Below are 14,513 nucleotides of genomic sequence, written 5' to 3'. Positions count from 1 at the left end.
TAGAATGAATTAACCAAGATCACTGAACTAGTTAGTACGTGATTCTCCTGAAGCACAGACCAGAGACAGTATAGTAGAATGAAAAGTATTTTACAGAGTGAAAAGTATTTTGCAGTCAGTCAGTTATGGGTTCAAATTCAGGTTTGGCCACCTCTTTGTGACCTTGGACCACATATTGAGCCTTTTTGACCTTCAATTTCCTTATCTGCAGAGTGGGAATAATTAATTCAAAGGCTTACTTAACGAGCATAAAATGGCAAAACATACCTAAGGTAGCCAGGAGGTAGGAGGTGCTCAGGACATACTGCCAGATGCTCTCCTGTGCCGCCTCCCCTTCTACTACATGTAGGATTGCCTGGTAGTAGAGAATGCGAGGTCTTACAGTCATAATTCTAGTGAAAGACAGAGCACTTTATATTAGTGCCTCTCAAACATTAATGTGCCTATGAAATACCTGAGGGTCTTGCTGAAATGCTGATTCTGATTCACTGGGCCTGGGGTGGGTCCTGAGATCCTGCCTTTCTGCAAAACTGCAGATGATGTCAGTGCAGACTGCAGAGCATACTTTAAGTGGAAGGCTTTATATAGTATTAACAACTTGCCACCACCTCCAGTCCCATGGTACTGCTAAAGCAACAGCGAACACATATATAAATGTCTCTGCTTGAATTAGCAGCTGGGCCCACTCTCTGTACCCTCACCTCCTCTGTAAAACCTCTTTTAAATCTTCCTAGCTGGAATTCATTTTTCTCTGAATTCCCATAGCAGTTTTTGATGATCTTTCTCACAGCATTTGGAACTTCCTACCTCGTATTACGGATTTTTATATTAATATGTTACTGCTCTTTGGGACAGGACTCAGGGCACAAAGTAGGTGCATAATAAATATTTGAACAAATCTGTGCTATGGAGGTAACATAATAGATGAGACAGAATTTATCTACATCTGGGGAAGCAGCTTAATTGTAGGGCCTTGATCAAGTTGTGCTTTTCTCTGTGTCTTTGTTTTTACTTGTGTGGGTGTGGGAGCGAGAGGGTGATGAGCAGGATCTCAGGGAGATTTTAAAAAACAGTAAGTTCAAACAGTGTTTGTAGAATTCCAAGCAGGAAAGGAGGGCGGGAAGGAAGTTTTCTTCAGTCTAGAAGGATTATGTAGTTCTTGGTAATGGTGGAGTAGCATGCATGATACTAAACATACTGTAACAATTATAAACTGTGGACAAAACATTTTAAAATCCTGTTCAAAGGCACTGAAGAGCAGTCAAAAAGCAGGACTGATTTGACTCTTAAAACAAGGGACCAAAAAAAAAAAAAAAGAAGGGGACCCACATTTAGCGAGATTCAATTTACATGGCTTTTGCTATGAAGGAAATTTCTATAACATATCATCCCAAATGTCAGTATACAATGAGAAATTGCTGGACATCTGAAGAAACTGTAAAAGTTGACCTATAGTCCTAGAGAGCTCAGGTCATAGAAACAAGTTAAAATCAACCAAGTTTTTGGAGCTAGCATACAAAGACTTTAAAATAGTTGTGTTACTTGCTTTAATCTATGGTGGGAAGAGGGGGTGGATAATGAGTAAAGAGATGGTGAAATTTAGGAAAGAGATAGAAACTTTGAAAAAGAACTTAGGAGTTCCAGTTCCGCTATGGTGGCAGAAGCCACCACAGGCTTCTGTCCCTCCCACTAATTACAGATAAAAACTCCGGACAAAATATAATTACCCAAAGACTCTGTAAAGAAAAAGAAAGGAAGCAGATTATGGAGGGGAGCAAAACTTGGAGATGTGAGTACACAGGTAAATCTTCTGTCTCTGGTGGATTTGTCCTGAGAGTGGGCTCCATCACAAAGCAGCACAGTGGGGCAGACTGCTGAAACTCTAATAGAAACCTCATCTTTCTGGTTAGAGGAACCAGAAAAGGAGCCCTTTGGGGACTGGAAAGGAGTGGAGTATCCCAGTGTGGAGAGAGCTAGTGAAGGCAATTCCTGATTCTGGGTATAAACCCACACAAGTCTCAGGCTCACCTTGAGCTACCCATGTGTGGGACAGACTCAAATCAGCATAACCAGAGCTTTGTGAACTAAACTGAGATTTTTCACTACCACACACAGAGGAGAAACAGAAGTTACAGGTTGAACCTGACCATATTGATTGCCTGCAAAAACAAAATCAACATTCTGCAGAGGATGATAAAAGAACCCAGAGTCTACACAACATAGTATCACAACATTCAGAATATAATCCAAAATTTCTCAGCCTACAGAGAGCCAGCAAACTAATTCTCAAGGGAGAGCACAGTTGCCAACCCCAATATAACTAATGTTGAAACTACTACACACAGGTTTAAAAGCCCATTTTATAACAGTATTCCATATGATAAAGGAAAACACACTTGAAATTAATGGAAAGAAAAAGAAACTCTTATCAACCCAGAAGTCTATATTCTGCAAAAGTATTCCTTCAGGAATGAAAACAAAATTAAGACACTCTCAGATGAAAGTTAAATAAGAGAATTTCCAAGAGATCTGACTTAAAAGAAATAATAAGGCTAAAGCAAAGAAGTACCAGAAGGAAACTAAGATCAGGAACGAAGAAAGAGCAGCAGAAATAGTAAATATCTGCATAATTATAAAATACTATTTTTTCCCTCCTAAGTTTAAAATACGTATGAGTGCTGAAAGCAAATATTAAACATTATCTAGTGGGGTTTTTATCTGTTTTTATTTCTGGTAAAGGAAGAGCTCTTCTGGTAAAGGAAGAGCTTCCTTTACCATTTTTGGCCATGTGAGTCCCTGGTAACAGATTTTCCCAGCTTTCATTTATGTGGAAATACCTTTATTTCACCTTTATTTTTTAGAGATATTTTTGCTGGGTATAAAATTCTGGAATGATGGTTTTATTTCGGCATTCTAAAGGATGCCATTCTATAGTCTTCTGACCTTCGTTGTTTCCGATGACAGGTCAGCTGTTCTTTTTATTCTTATTCTCCTGTATGTAATGTATCTTTCTTCCTCTGAATGATTTTTTTTCTCTTCTTTTAAAAAAAATTGTGGTAAAATACACATAATATAAAATGTACCATCTTAACCATTTTTAACTGTACAGTTCAGTAGTATTAAGTACTTTCACATTGTTATGCAACCAATCTCTAGAACTCTTTTCAACTCTCAAAATTTAAACTCTCCACTCTTAAACAACTCCCCATTTCACCTTCCCCCAGCCCCTGATAACCTCCATTCCACTTATCTGTATGAATTTGACTTCTCTAGGTAACTCATTTAAGTGGAATCATACAGTAGTTGTCTTTTTATGCAGTCCTCAAGGTTCATCTGCATTGTGGCATGTGTCAGGATTTTCTTCCCTTTTAAGGCTGAATAAATATTTCATGTATATTCCACATTTTGTTTATCTGCTCATCCATTGTTAGACCCTTGGGTTACTTCCACCTTTTGGCTATTGTGAATAACGCTGCCGTGAACATGGGCTTATAAATACTCTTCAGGACTCTGCTTTCAGTTATTTGAGGTATATACCCAGAAGTAGAATTGCTGGGTCATACAGTAATTCTATTGTCGCTTTTTGAGGAATTGCCATACTGTTTTCCATAGTGGTTACACCAATTTACAACAGTGCACAAGGGTTCTAGTTTCTCCACCTTCTTGCCAACACTTGTTATTTTCTGGTCTCTTGATAGTAGCCATCCTAAATGGGTGTGAGGTAGCATCTCATTGTAGTTTTCATTTGCATTTCCCTAATGATCAGTGATAGTCAGCATCTTTTCAGGTATTTGTTGCCAACTGGTATATCATTTTTGGAGAAATGTCTACTCAGGTCCTTTGCCCATTTATTATCAGAGTCTTTTGTTATTGTTGAGTTGTAAAAGTTCTTTGTATGTTGTGGACATTAACCCCTTATGAGATACATGATTTGCAGATATTTCCCCCATTCTAAAGACTGCCTTTTCACTCTGTTGATTGTGTCCTTTGATGCACGGAAATGGTTTTAATTTTGATGTAATCCAATTTATCTCTTTTTACTTTGGTCACCTGTGTTTTTTTGGGGTTTTTTTTTGCGGTACGTGGGCCTCTCACTGTTGTGGCCTCTCCCATTGTGGAGCACAGGCTCCAGACGCACAGGCTCAGTGGCCATGGCTCACGCTCCCAGCCGCTCCGCGGCATGTGGGGTCACCTGTGTTTTTTATTTCATACCTAAGAAATCATGGCCAAATCCAATTTCAAGAAGATTTTCCCCTGTTGTCTTCTAAGAGTTTTATTGTTTTAGCTCTTACATTTAGGGCTTTGATCCATTTTGCATTAAGTTTTGCATACAGTATAAGGTAAAGATCCAACTTCATTTTTCTGCATGTGTATATCTAATTTTCCCAAAACTGTTTGTTGAAAAGACTGTACTTTGCTGTGGAAAAGATCTTTCCCATGGTCTTTGCATCTTTATTGAAAATCATTGAGGGTTTATTTCTGGACTCTGTATTCTGTTCCCTTTGTCTATATGTCCATCTTTATGCCAGTACCACACTGCTTTAGTTACTGGAGGTTTGTAATAAGTTTTGAAATCAGGAAGTGTGAGACCTTTAACTTTGTTCTTCTTTTTTAAGATTGTTTTGGCTATTTGGACCTCTGACTGATTTAAGTTTTTTTCTTTATCTTTTTTCAGCAGTTTGAATGTGATATTCCTAATGTGTGTTTTTCTTTATATTTACTATGTTTGGGGTTCACTTGCCTGTCTGATTCTGTGTGTTGATATTTTTGATTCAGTCCAGCAAAATTTCTACCTGTATTGCTTCTGCCCCATTTTGTCTCTCCTTTCCTTTGAGGCTCATATGAAACTTCAGTTACTCATATGCTAGACCACTTGAAACTTAACCTACATGTCACTGATACTATTCTTTTTTTTTTTTTTCTATCCTTTTTCCTTTCTGTGCTCAGTTTGGATAGTTTTGTTTTGTTTTGTTTTGTTTTTTGCAGTACGTGGGCCTCTCACTGTGTGGCCTCTCCCGTTGTGGATCACAGGCTCAGGACGCACAGGCTCAGCGGCCATAGCTCACGGGCCCAGCCGCTCCGCGGCATGTGGGATCTTCCCAGACCAGGGCACGAACCCGCGTCCCCTGGATCGGCAGGCGGACTCTCAACCACTACGCCACCAGGGAAGCCCTGGATAGTTTTTTTAATTCATTTTTCAATTCTAGGATTCCCCCCCTTTTTTTTAAATAATTTTTGAAGGGTAATAGAAGTACAGTCAATGCCATATATATAAAATGTCCTCATGCCCCTTTGTAATGTGTCCTTCCTTCTACCATATTCCTCAGAAACCACTGACAGTCTTTCTGTCACTACATTAGTTTTCATTTTTTGGAATTAACTTGAATGGAATCATAGAGTATCACTATTTTTTCTGACTTCTTTCAATCAGCATAATGCTTTTGGCATTCATTCATGTTGTTGCATGCATCATTAGTTTTTCCTGTTTATTGCTGAGGAGTAATTCAATGTATCTTTATATCACAACTTACTTATCCAGTCACATGTTGATGGGCAGTTGGGTCGTTTCCAGTTTCGGCTATTACAAATTAAGATGCATTTGTACATAAACAGTCACTAACAAATCTTGTATGGACATTTGTTTCATATCTCTTGGGTAAATACCTAGAGAGCTAGGTGGTTTACTGGTTAATTCTGTCAAATATTCAAACAAAATAGTACAAATATTACCCAAATTCTTTTTAGGAAACGTAAGAGGAAGGAATCCTTTTGCAACTCATTTTTATATAACCAACATAACTCTACTACCAAAACCAACAAAGATTATGAGAAAGAGAATTACAAAGCATTATTCCCTGTGATGATAGATACAGAATTTCTTTTTTTCTACAAAAAAGTATTAGAGGGCTTCCCTGGTGGCGCAGTTGTTGAGAGTCTGCCTGCCGATGCAGGGGACACGGTTTCATGCCCTGGTCCGGGAAGATCCCACATACCGCGGAGCGGCTGGGCCCGTGAGCTATGGCCGCTGAGCCTGCACGTCCGGAGCCTGTGCTCCGCAACGGGAGAAGGCCACAACAGTGAGAGGCCCACGTAAAAAAATATATATATATATTAGAAAACAAATCCAACAACAACAACAAAAAATATATATATATATATATATTTAAAATGTGTGTATGTATTTTAGGGATAATATATATTAGGGAATATATATGTTTGTATACATCATTAGGGATAAGACACCATGACAAAGTAATGTTCATCCCAGGAATACAAGGTTGGTTTGACATTCAAAAACCAACCGATATAATTCATCACATTAAGATAAATAAAGGAGAAAAATCATATAATCATCACCTCAATAGATGCTAAGAAAGTATTTGACAAAACTTAATACCTCTTCACAAAAAATATTTCTTAGCAAACTGTGAATAGAGGAGAACTTTCTCAAACTAATACCAGACTTCAAAGGATAACCTACAGCTTATATCATACCTAATGGAGAAATAGTAAACATATTCCCCTAATATTGGAGACAAGGAGAGAATACCTGCTCTCACCACTTCTGTTCACTAGTGTACTAGAAATCCTAGCCAGTTCAATAAGGGAACAAGAAAAATATAAAAGGCACAAATATCAGAAAGGAAGATGTAACGCTGTCTCTATTTGCAGGTAACATGATTGTTTATATAAAAACTCCTGAAGAATATAGAAAATACTAGAATTAATAAGGGAATTTAGCAAGGTCACAGGATAAAAGATTATTATACAAAACTTAATTTTTACACACTAGCCTCGAAAAATTGGGAAAATGAACTTTAAAAAATTCTCTATAGGGCTTCCCTGGTGGCGCAGTGGTTGGGAGTCCGCCTGCCGACGCAGGGGACACGGGTTCGTGCCCCGGTCCGGGAGGATCCCACATGCCACGGAGCGGCTGGGCCCGTGAGCCATGGCCGCTGAGCCCGTGCGTCCGGAGACTGTGCTCCACAACGGGAGAGGCCACAGCAGTGAGAGGCCCGCATACCACAAAAAAAAAAAAAAAAAAAATTCTCTATATAGTGATGCCCCCCAAATGAACTAGTTAGTAATAAATTTAACAAAAGACATGCAAGATCTCTTCACTGAAATCACTATCTAACATTGCTGAGGGAAATTAAAGACCTAAATATGGAGAGTCATAATATACTACAGTTATGAATTGGAAGACCCAATATTATTAAAATGGCAATTCTTCCCAAATTAATCTGTAGATTCAATGCAATCCAAATAGAAATCCCAACTAGCTTTTTCATAGAAATTGATAAGTCAATTCTAAAATTTACGTGAAAATGCAAAATATGCTAAAATGTGAATAGCCAGAGAGAGTGGCATGGACATATATACACTACCAAATGTAAAATAGATAGCTAGTGGGAAGCTGCCACATAGCACAGGGAGATCAGCTCCGTGCTTTGTGACCACCTGCGGGGGGGATAGGGAGGGTGGGTGGGAGACGCAAGAGGGAGGAGATAGGGGAACATATGTATATGTATAACTGATTCACTTTGTTATAAAGCAGAAACTAACACACCACTGGAAAGCAATTATACTCCAATAAAGATGCTTAAAAAAATGTGAATAGCCAAAGAGATCTAAAAAAAAGAAGAGGGCTTATACTACCTGATTTCAAGACTTTCTGTCAAACTACGGTTAGACAAGACAGTGTTGTATTGATGAAAGGGTAAACATAAAAATCACTAGAACAGATTAGTGAATCTAGGGGGTAGAATGAAAAATATATGTGTGATTTTGACAAAGGTGCCAATAGGGAAATGAAAGTCTTTTCAACAAGTGGATATCCATATAAGAATTTTTTAAATTTTTATTTTATATTGGAGTATAATGTGTTAGTTTCAGGTGTACAGCAAAGTGATTCCGTTATACATATACATGTATTTATTCTTTTTCAACTTATTTTCCCATTTTAGGTTATTACAGAATATTGATCAGAGTTTCCCTGTGTTATACAGTAGGTCCTGGTTGGTTATTTTAAATATAGAGCGTGTACATGTCACACAAACTCCCAGTCTGTCTTTCCCCCAACCCTTCCCCACCAGTGACCATAAATTCATTCTCTAAGCCTGTGAGTCTGTTTCTGTTTCATAAATAAGTTCATGTGTATCATTTTTTTTTAGATTACACATATAAGCAATATCATATGATACTTTTCTTTCTCTGTCTGAGTTACTTCACTCAGTATGACAATCTCTAGGTCCATCCATGTTACTGCAAACGGCATTATTTCATTCTTTTTAATGGCTGAGTAATATTCCATTGTGTATATGCACCACATCTTCTTTATCCATTCATCTGTCAATGGACATTTAGGTTACTTCAATGTCTTGGCTGTTGTAAACAGTGCTGCAGTGAACATTGGGGTGCATGCAATGTCTTTTTCTATCCATCTCCCAGAGTCATGGAAATAAAAATAAAAAACAAATGGGACCTAATTAAACTCAAAAGCTTTTGCACAGCAAAGGGAACCATAAACAAAACATATAGGAATTTTTTTAAAAACCTTTGCTTCATATCACACTACTCAAAAGTTAACTCAAAAGTATCAGAGACCTAAATGTAAAGTCTAACATTGTGAAACTTATAGAAGAAAACATCTCTGTGATCTTGGGGTAAACAAAGATTTTTATATAGGATTTAAAGAGCAGGCATCATAAAAGAAAAAAATGATAAAGTAGTTGTTATCAAAGTTAAAACTTGCTCTTCAAAAGATCCCATTAAGAAAACCAAATGGCAAGTCACCAAATGTGAGAAAATATTCAAAACACATATCTGACAAAGGAGTTATTCGTAGAATATATAAAGAGCTATTACAAGTCAGTAAGAAGACACGCAACCAATTTTTGTTTTAAATGGGCGAAAGATTTGAACAGACACTTCACAAAAAAAAAAATAGATATAAGAATGACCAATAAGCTCACGAAAAGATGCTGAAACATCATGGAAATGCAAATTAAAACCTCAGTGAGGTTTTGCTTCGTCTCCCCTGGAATGGTCAAAACAAAAAAAGACTAGCAACGCCAAGTGCTGGCGAAGTATGTGGATGGGCTTTACCCATGCACTGCTTCTGACATTCACATTACACACTAGGTACTCTGGAAAGAGGAATAATGCTTTACAGTTTACAGCGCTCTTTTATGTTAGTTACCTCATTTGATCTCCAAAATAATCTTACAGGGTTACTTTTGAGTAGGGACTTTGAGAGAGAAGCAGCTCGTTCATCTCTGCCTAGCATAGACATAAATATGCCTGATGATTCTAGTGAAATAGTATTTACTGAGGCCAATAATACCAGCCTTCTGTCTCTCCCCTTCTACATTCATGAGGGATCCTGATACAGTTACAACAAATGAAACATCTTAGAGATAAAACCATGACTTTTTTATTATTACTCTTACTATACTACTAGCCACTAACATTTCTTCAAGTACCAGATAGTATGTATTCTGGTTAAAATGACTTCAGTCCTCAAACTCCAGCTCTTCCACTGAGCTAAAATAACTAATAATTCAGAATAGTAACTATTGCCAATGGAAGGAGTTTTGAATGACACTGTCAAGACAAGCAGAATCTTTTTTGTTTTTGAAAACAAAGTAGTTTCACTAGATTTATTTTTGTCCTCTAGCTGGATTCTAGCCAATCTCTGTCTTCTTATTTCAAGGAGACTGTTAAACCTGTAACATGTGATGTGTTGTGGTGTGTGGTGGGTCACATGCCCTGGAAAGCCATAATTCTGGTGAGGGTTGAGGAAAGTGAAATTTCAAGTAACGAAATTCCAGAATGAACGCATCACTGACCCTGCAGCAAGCACTATTCTACAGAAAGATAGGGGGTAAAAAGTACAATCAGAAATGTCCATGGAGAACTTACCTGTGATTAATCATTTCTAAGGCTCATTCTCCCAGTGGCTTTGATTGACCAAAGGCAGAATATACAGCTTTTACCTTCATTTAATTTCACAAATACAGCTTCTCTCTGTAACCACAGAGAGAAGGCAGGCTCAGTATTGCAGCCAGAAGAGTTTGAGATACAAAGATCACCTCACCTCTTAGAGATTGTGGGACAGAATTTTCTGACTTTTCTTCCCTCGCAGGAAGGATCCATTTGCAATGAGTCAGATACAGAAGGATGGTCCAAATGACCTCTTAGGATTGCCAGTGACAGGTACAGAACTCTAAATGGTGGCTAATTTACTTACAAGCATTCAATTATACTCCAAATTAAAAAATAGCAGAAAAAAATTAAATTGGCCCTTTATTGTTATAAGGTACTTGGCATCTCGTAGAGTGGAAGGAGTGAAATTGTGGTGTAGTATGTTACCATAACATGAGAAAATGTACAAAAGAACAAGTGCAAAATAAAGTGGCTGGGAAAAGCTAGGAAAGCATTCCTAACAGCCAAGAGAGAGTTTTGGGTTGATATTAAAACCAAAGCATGTACAAGTGGTGGTGTGATAGCCCCATCCACCTGGGGCTCTGGGAGCAGCTGGGAGCCAGGAATGGAAAGGAAAAGCTGCTGGGCTTGGGGGAGCATTTTCTCCCAAACTTCTCTCTGCCCCCAGGGAGCTCCCCTATACACTTGTGTTCGAGTATCTTCTGGCACCATGTCTGCCATGTATCGTTTCTCCTCACCGGATGTGTGAGGGTAATACCTGTCCCTCAGAACTGTCAGGAGGATTAAAAGCTACATCACATATGATGTGCCTGGCACAGTACTGGGCTCATTTTATGAGGCCTCTGTCAGCCCAGAGCCCTGGAAGAGAAACCTTTCTCCAAATCCACTGCTTCCAGGTATCTGTCCCAGAAAAGCAACTCAGCACATCATGGTGGCACAGGCCTCAGTAAAGGCCTGCATGAAAGCAGTAAAGGCCGCAGGACTTCTAAGTGCTCAGAATTCCCCCTCTTGATTCTTGTCCAAAGGGAGCGCACTGTAGCGGTGTGGGTTTTGGGCAGGGAGTCCAGGGACCTGGGTGCTGGAACCAGTTCTGCTACCGTCCAAGTGTATACCTTTGGGCAAGTTTGTTTCCCTTGTTCAACTCCTTTCACCTGATTCTTGAAGTAATGGTCAGTCCCCCTCAGTGCATCGGTATCATCTACCACATGCCAGGAACTATGCCAGGGGACAGGATATGGTGCCCTGCCTTCTAGAAGCACAGGGTCGGGTAGGAGTGGAAAGACCCAGACCCAGATAAATTTCACACGAGATGAGTGTTGTGATGGAAGCAGAGTGCTGTGGGAGCAAAGGAGGAGTGGTGAGTAAAGTGACAAGGAGACTTAGAGGACCTAAAACACCATCGTGGAGCAAAAAGGCTTCTCTGGCGCTTTGTGTAAGATTTTGGCGCATCAGGGAAACATTCCAGAGAAAGGTAAATTATGCAAGCCCAGGGCTGGAGCTCAGGGAGTGGGTTGAGGGATGAGCGAGTAGTTCTGTGACTGGAGAGGAGATGCCACGACAGCAGGAGGTTGGGACATGAGCTCATGTGTTCTGAAGAGGAGGGGTTTCACTCTTCTGCTCCAGAGGGTTCAGGCCAAGCTCAGGAAAGGGCACAGCAGCACCAACGCTTTTCTTTCTTTCTTTCTTTCTTTATACATTCATTTGCTTATTTATTCAACAAACATTTATTCACTGTTTACTATGTGACAAGCACTGATCCCGGTGCAGATGAGAGAAATGAATAAGACACAGTTTCTTCTTTCCTCAAGGAAATCACAGTCTGATGGAGGAGATAAGTAACAATGGTGCGTAACACAGATAACAATGGCTGCCTGCTCCAGGAACAGAGTCGAGCAAGTGATGGCTTGTGCTGGGAGGTAGAGGATGTAAGAAACAGCTTCAGAAGATGTGCCACTTGAGCCGAGTATGAGCTCGCCAGCCTGGAGTAAGAGGCCTTCCAGACAGAGCAAACCACACAACAAGGCGCGGAGGCCTGACTGCCTGGGGCATGCGGGAACACCTGGGCAGTTGACTGAGTAGACCCTAGAGTGGGAAGGGGAACTGGGGAGGGGAGATTGGAGAGGTGAGTTGGCGTTGGAATATGACTCGGTCCTAAAGGCATTGAGGCAGTTTTGAAAATGGTTAAGCTGGGAAGTTAAGAAAGTCAATGTGAGCGGGATAAAGAGGATCAGAGAGGTCCTAGGCTGATGGGAGACGAGTTATTACCCCTTTCGTTATTGCAGAAGAAAATCAGGAGGACCTGAACTGGGGTGGATGCAGTAGGACCTGATGTGATTATTGAGTGAGAAATCATAAGGTAACTCCAGATTTCGGCTTGAGTGGCTGGTGCCTTTCCCAGACTGGAGAGTCAGGAGGAAGATGAGGAGTTCACTCTTGCATATGTTTAAGGTGACTGCAGTATACCTGCAATGCTCTCCCCACCCCTGCACCACCTTAAAATCTTTCAAGGACTCCCATTCTCATCAGCCCAGGCCTGGCCCCTCCACGGCCATCTCTCAGCCCCGCCTCCCAAGGCACTTGCTCCAGCCTGAGCAGCTTGCGTTTCCTTGAACTTGCCAGATTGTGTTCTACTTCTGTGTCCCTCTAACTGGAACACCTTTTCCCTTCTCTTGCCTTATGCCAGGCCAGTTGCCAGAGTCAGTTAGAGGTGACATCTTTGGAGAGGCCTCCCCTGACATTCTGTACCACCACCACCACCAGGGAGGGTTGGTATAAATCTGTCAACAGCCTCTTACTCACTGGCTTGATTATAAGATTTGCACGCAAAGGGACTTCCCTGGTGGCGCAATGGTTAAGGATCCGCCTGCCAATGCAGGGGACATGGGTTCGATCCCTGGTCCGGGAAGATCCCACATGCCGCGGAGCAACTAAGCCCGTGCGCCACAACTACTGAGCCTGCGCTCTAGAGCCCACGCTCTAGAGCCCGCGAGCCACAACTACCGACTGCGTGCCTAGAGCCCGTGCTCCGCAACAAGAGAAGCCCACTGCAATGAGAAGCCCACGCACCGCAACAAAGAGTAGCCCCCGCTCGCCACAACTAGAGAAAAGCCCGCGCGCAGCAACAAAGACCCGATGCAGCCAAAAATAAATAAATTTCTTTAAAAAAAAAAAGATTTGCATGTATGTCAACTCCTCTACCACTGTGCCCCCTCCCCCAGGGCAGGAGGCTTCTCTGTATCCATTGTGCCCGGCCCAGGTGGAAAGTAGGACATCCATAAATGTTTTTTAAATGAACAAATCCAGATAGGGCACCCACCAGCGCTGGAAATTCCAAAAGACAAAATGAAAGGCACCACAGACAAACGGACAGATGTGAACAACGTGAACACCTTACGTCTACCATTGGCTCCCTGGTCCTCTGCTTCAGGCACTTCGTTATCTAAAGGCTAGATGTTCAGTGATCTAGGCCATGCCTGTCGCCTTGGTTATGCGTGTGGAACGAAATAGGAAGGAGAGAGAATACGGAGGACCAGAGAGGAGGGCCGCGGAAGGTCTGGGGACTGAAATGGAAGTCCTAGCCATCAAGGATGCAAGTTTACGCAAGAGAGAGCTTGGCTGCTGAGACACCTGTTGCCCTTCCTCTTTCTAAGCTGATGGGCCTTAGTTTCTATCGCCATCTGGTGGCCACATCCACACATAACAAGCTCCCCATGAGCTGAGAGAGCTTGTATAAGACGGAAGTTCCATGGATCGGCCTCGGTGGGTTAAGAGCTGCCCACCCCCCTTAGAGATAGCATGCAACTTTGTATGTATGTGAGGCTTGCCTTATTCTGGTGAGAAGTGCCGAGAGCTTTTAATCAGATTCTTAAAGAGGCATATAGCCTCCAAAAAGCTGAGAATCACCACTAAATGACAGTTCTAGAATAGTGATTCCTTTATTTCCCCCAAATGGAATCCTATGAAGAATCCTACTGTAAGAGAGAGAAAAGCAGACCTGAATCTCTACTTGCTCCGAACATCACCTTCTAATTTCCTAAGGCGCCTAAGCAGAACACAGAATCCAGTTTGGAAACCCGGCTAATACACCCAAAGGGTTGTGGAGTTTCAGAACCAGATGGACCCTTAAGAGCTATTGAGACACACCAGGTCCTGCCTTGGGGAAGGAGACTTGGTGAAGCCCACAGAGCATATCAGTGGTGGAAATGGAACCTGCACAAATCCCTTCGCCGCCCCCCCCCCCAGATCGTTTTACTTTTTAAATCTTATTTCCCTAAAACATGAATTTTTAAAAAGTAATAATCAAAACCTTTTCTGTCCTGAATATAGTTCCCAAACAGGAAAACATTTTTCCTGTAGAATTTTAGTCTTCTGGAAAGAGATATTTTCCCCTCTAAATGCCTCTCAATGAACCATAATATATGATAGAAAATAAAGCTATGGCTTACATTTGAATAGTTCTGTATAACTTAGAACAGTACATTAGCTGACTTGTTTTACAGTGGGAAAACTGAGACTCAGATAAAATGACTTGCTATTTTCTGATACCAACTTAAGGGTTCTTTCCA

General features: G+C 40.9%; 1 protein-coding gene across 1 annotated transcript in view; it reads left to right on the top strand.

Moving 5' to 3' along the window:
- GAB2 (GRB2 associated binding protein 2) overlaps window positions 1–14,513 on the top strand; it is a 174,967-nt gene that overhangs the window by 148,085 nt on the left and 12,369 nt on the right. The gene's annotated exons all lie outside the window — the stretch shown is intronic.

The sequence above is a fragment of the Globicephala melas genome, chromosome 8, assembly GCF_963455315.2.
Source record: "Globicephala melas chromosome 8, mGloMel1.2, whole genome shotgun sequence".
In the NCBI taxonomy this organism is placed as follows: Eukaryota; Metazoa; Chordata; class Mammalia; order Artiodactyla; family Delphinidae; genus Globicephala; species Globicephala melas.
This window is presented reverse-complemented; position numbering and strand designations above follow the sequence as displayed.